The sequence below is a fragment of the Battus philenor genome, unplaced genomic scaffold, assembly GCF_028537555.1.
Source record: "Battus philenor isolate CCGP_79_NKW_IND1 unplaced genomic scaffold, ilBatPhil1.0.hap1 SCAF_36, whole genome shotgun sequence".
Classification (NCBI taxonomy): domain Eukaryota; kingdom Metazoa; phylum Arthropoda; class Insecta; order Lepidoptera; family Papilionidae; genus Battus; species Battus philenor.
The window spans coordinates 512501-517500 of NW_027181700.1; the positions used below are offsets into that span (position 1 = coordinate 512501).

General features: G+C 52.7%; 3 non-coding genes across 3 annotated transcripts in view; all 3 read left to right on the forward strand.

The window, feature by feature from the left end:
* Positions 1 to 416: 416 nt before the first annotated feature.
* On the forward strand, positions 417 to 2320 carry LOC137927702 (small subunit ribosomal RNA). The gene has a single exon (XR_011107846.1). It is a non-coding gene; the product is annotated as a small subunit ribosomal RNA (ribosomal RNA).
* An 816-nt stretch (positions 2321 to 3136) lies between these two features.
* On the forward strand, positions 3137 to 3293 carry LOC137927801 (5.8S ribosomal RNA). Its single transcript, XR_011107934.1, has one exon. It is a non-coding gene; the product is annotated as a 5.8S ribosomal RNA (ribosomal RNA).
* A 1173-nt stretch (positions 3294 to 4466) lies between these two features.
* The window catches only part of LOC137927739 (large subunit ribosomal RNA), a 4033-nt gene continuing 3499 nt past the window's right edge, over positions 4467 to 5000 (forward strand). Inside the window, exon 1 of the ribosomal RNA XR_011107882.1 lies at positions 4467 to 5000. This exon is cut by the window's right edge and continues 3499 nt beyond it. This is a non-coding gene — a ribosomal RNA (large subunit ribosomal RNA).

Genomic DNA, 5000 nt, shown 5'->3' on the forward strand with positions numbered 1-5000 from the left:
AGGATTTCGGATCTCTCTAAAACCGGGCTGGAAATCGGTCATTGTTCGTTTTGCGAAACGATATTTTATAAAAGTGAAGATTTGTATGTGTCTCGTCAAAGAACGTTCCGATGAATCGGACGCGATGCCGCGTCCAAAGTAAATCTGGACGAACGCGAGGCGAGTGTTGAGATATACATTTTCCTCCGTGAACAGATAGAAAAACGAATTCATTTTGTTGTTGCGGTGTGGTGTTGTGTGTGTATTGTAATAAATACGCACGCACGCACGCACGCACGCAAAAAGCTACCTAGGCACCGGCGCGTCACGGCGTTTCGAACGTCCGACGCGTCGCTTGTCACACGTCTATCATATCATCATCACCCTCATATCTCTCGTATGTGCGGTGTTGGTGTGTGTTAGCTCTACTAGCTAGCTCCCTGGTTGATCCTGCCAGTAGTTATATGCTTGTCTCAAAGATTAAGCCATGCATGTCTCAGTGCAAGCCGTATTAAGGCGATACCGCGAATGGCTCAATATATCAGTTTTGGTTCCTTAGATCTTACCTCGGTTACTTGGATAACTGTGGTAATTCTAGAGCTAATACATGCAATCAGAACTCTGACCAGTGATGGGATGAGTGCTTTTATTAGATCAAAACCAATCGACGGAGGGCCTCGCGTCCGAAGTCGTTAATTTTGATGAATCTGGATAACTTTTGCCGATCGCATGGTCCAGCACCGGCGACGCATCTTTCAAATGTCTGCCTTATCAACTTTCGATGGTAGTTTCTGCGACTACCATGGTTGTCACGGGTAACGGGGAATCAGGGTTCGATTCCGGAGAGGGAGCCTGAGAAACGGCTACCACATCCAAGGAAGGCAGCAGGCGCGCAAATTACCCACTCCCGGCACGGGGAGGTAGTGACGAAAAATAACGATACGGGACTCTTACGAGGCCTCGTAATCGGAATGAGTACACTTTAAATATTTTAACGAGGAACAATTGGAGGGCAAGTCTGGTGCCAGCAGCCGCGGTAACTCCAGCTCCAATAGCGTATACTAAAATTGTTGCGGTTAAAAAGCTCGTAGTTGCATTTGTGCGCCGCGCTGTCGGTGCACCGCATCCGCGGTGATACTGACACGTCTGCGGAGCATATCGTCGGTGAGCCGTCGGTAAAACGGCGGTTCAATATCAAAATCCTATCGCGGTGCTCTTCGGTGAGTGTCGAGATGGGCCGACAATTTTACTTTGAACAAATTAGAGTGCTCAAAGCGGGCTCAAAATGCTGCTTGAATATTTCGTGCATGGAATAATAGAATATGATCTCGGTTCTATTTTGTTGGTTTTCAGAACTCCGAGGTAATGATTAATAGGGATAACTGGGGGCATTCGTATTGCGACGTTAGAGGTGAAATTCTTGGATCGTCGCAAGACGAACATCAGCGAAAGCATTTGCCAAAGGTGTTTTCATCAATCAAGAACGAAAGTTAGAGGTTCGAAGGCGATTAGATACCGCCCTAGTTCTAACCGTAAATATGTCATCTAGCGATCCGCCGACGTTACTACGATGGCTCGGCGGGCAGCTTCCGGGAAACCAAAGATTTTGGACTCCGGGGGGAGTATGGTTGCAAAGCTGAAACTTAAAGGAATTGACGGAAGGGCACCACCAGGAGTGGAGCCTGCGGCTTAATTTGACTCAACACGGGAAATCTCACCAGGCCCGGACACCGGAAGGATTGACAGATTAACAGCTCTTTCTTGATTCGGTGGGTGGTGGTGCATGGCCGTTCTTAGTTGGTGGAGCGATTTGTCTGGTTAATTCCGGTAACGAACGAGACTCTAGCCTGCTAAATAGGCGTCGTCATTTAGGTGTGCGCCGCTCCGGTGGCGCAACTCACTGGCGACGTATTAAAATTCTTCTTAGAGGGACCGGCGGCTTCGAGCCGCACGAGATTGAGCAATAACAGGTCTGTGATGCCCTTAGATGTCCTGGGCCGCACGCGCGCTACACTGAAGGAATCAGCATGTTCTCCCTGGCCTAGAGGCCCGGGCAACCCGTTGAAACTCCTTCGTGCTGGGGATTGGGGTTTGCAATTATCCCCCATAAACGAGGAATTCCTAGTAAGCGCGAGTCATAAGCTCGCGTTGATTACGTCCCTGCCCTTTGTACACACCGCCCGTCGCTACTACCGATTGAATGATTTAGTGAGGTCTTCGGACCGACACGCGGTGGCTTCACGGCCGTCGGCGTTGCTGGGAAGTTGACCAAACTTGATCATTTAGAGGAAGTAAAAGTCGTAACAAGGTTTCCGTAGGGGAACCTGCGGAAGGATCATTAACGTGTGTGTATGTGTGCGAGACGCGTGATATGTTCACGAACGTTGTTGCGCCGCTGTTGCTGTTGCTGTTGTTGCTGTTGCGACGACGACGACGACGACGACGACGACGACTTCGTACATACCGTGTTTACACATATATATATGTAATACATCCATAATGATATATATATACGACATATATACATATATATGTACGTACGCGCGCGCGCTGCTGTTCGTATCTAATGCGGACGAGCGCGCGCGCGTGTGCGTGCGTGTGTGTGTGCGTGTTTGTATATATGTATAAAAAATAAAATGTGAAATAATTGTCTCTAGCGTCTATTACGCCTAACGGCGCAGCGGCGACGGCGCCGTGGCGGTGGCCGGTGGCGGTGGTGGCATTCGTCGAAAGTGCTACCGCCGCCGCTGCCTCCGCCGCCGTCGAAGCGGCCGGGTGGCGGAAAAACGCCGAGAGACGAGCGCCGACCGGGGCATACCAAACGGAGCGTTCGAAGCGGTGAAAATCCCCACTGCCTAGCTCAGGCCCTTTATTGTCGGTTGGCGCTATACAAAACGAAATTTAAGCGGTTAGAAAGATGACAATGTCGTGCGTCACGCCAGCTCGTTGGGGGGTGCGCGGGTCGTCGTCGTTCATCATTCTAAAGGATTCGCGTCGGGGCGTTAAGCTTTTTCGGTGCCGTTTCTTTATGAACGCCTCGGCGCACATGAATTCGACCAACTTTCGACGTTAATACATAAAAACGGACAATCAAGTGGCCGACGGCGAGAGCCGTAGGCCGCTACCGTAAGTAATAACAACATTAAGAAAAAACCATTACCCTGGACGGTGGATCACTTGGCTCGCGGGTCGATGAAGAACGCAGTTAACTGCGCGTCATAGTGTGAACTGCAGGACACATTTGAACATCGACATTTCGAACGCACATTGCGGTCCGTGGAGAAATATCCAGGACCACTCCTGTCTGAGGGCCGGCTGTTAAAATATAAAAACCACACTGTTCGGTGTAGAACGCGCGCTACGTGCGCTCGCGCCGGTCGATGCGCGCGGCGGTGACGCGCGACGCGGCGGCGGCGGGTTGGTGGGGGGTGATGAACGAGCTCGCGGACGGTGCGATGGGACGATCTCTAATAAGAGTCTCTCGTCCGCGCCGCCGCGGCTCTCACTCTCTCTCTCTCTCACTATCCGCCGTCGCTGTCGTCGCGCTGCCGCTGCCGCACTACCGCGCGCGGGCGAGCGGGCGCGCGCTCTTTCGAACAATTGACGGTTTCCGTTGAACGTTCTTCGCGACGGACGACGGACGGCGGGGTGCTGCACCCCTCACGTCCGCGTACGCGCGGAGCGCGTTTACGGTCCGTTTAAATATATCGAATTGTATTGAATATGAAACGAGTGTGAAAAGATTACACGCATCGCTAAGACGCGAGTCTTCGTAGTGCGGTCTTCGTCCGAGCTCATCGGTTCGTGTATACGATATAATAAAATATATCGGAAGCACAGACGACGCGTCTCCGACGGATGCGACCGGCAGGCGGTGAATGTTTTCTTGCGCGGCAAGCGTAACGCACACACAAACATATGTAAGTAAACATTACGTGATGTTCATGTGCGCGCGCGCCTAGCCCGATGCGAGAGAGTTCACCGCTCGTCGTCGCTACGCATCCGTATTATGTCGGTGATACGCGTCGTCGTTCCAGTGCGAACGTTATATTATCGTATCGATACGGACCGATACCGAAAGGGCCGGACGATCGATCGCTAACGAAAAGTACTCGCGCTCGCGTATGCGTGTCGAGATTTTCGTTTACGCTCGTATCATCATAATCATCATCGTCATCGTCGTCGTTCATCGCGCAACGCGTGTTGTGTGTGCAGCGTTGCGTTGTGCGTGCGCGCGTCTAGAGACCTCTAAGGACTCGCGACGCGCGCGCCTCGCGCACGCGCACTCGCTCTGCGACGCGCGATGATCGCGACGGTGGGGGTGGTGTACGGTAGGCGGACTCGACGTCCGAAGGGCGTCCCGCGACGACGACCGGCCGCCGTGCGCGCTTGCTTGCTTGCGCGCGCGGTCCGTCGGTTCGTCGTCGTCAAAAATATAATAAGGGACGTCGCGTACGGATATCGCGTCTGCCTCGAATTTTTATCGTTGGCCTCAGATCAGGGAGGATCACCCGCCGAATTTAAGCATATTAGTAAGCGGAGGAAAAGAAACTAACAAGGATTTCCCTAGTAGCGGCGAGCGAACAGGAAAGAGCCCAGCACTGAATCCCGCGATCGTCTCGAGCGCGGGAGATGTGGTGTTCGGGAGGTTCCGCTTTCTCGTCGTCGATACTCCTGTCCAAGTTCGTCTTGAACGGGGCCGTTTTCCCGCAGAGGGTGCCAGGCCCGTAGCGACGGAGGGCGGCGGCGAGAGGGACTCTCCTAAGAGTCGGGTTGCTTGAGAGTGCAGCCCTAAGTGGGTGGTAAACTCCATCTAAGGCTAAATATAACCGCGAGACCGATAGCGAACAAGTACCGTGAGGGAAAGTTGAAAAGAACTTTGAAGAGAGAGTTCAAGAGTACGTGAAACCGTTCAGGGGTAAACCTGCGAAACTCGAATGAACGAACGGAGAGATTCATCGTCATTCCGCGGCGTACGCGCCCGCGCTCTGATGCGACGTCCGGTCCGCCTTTAATCGGGC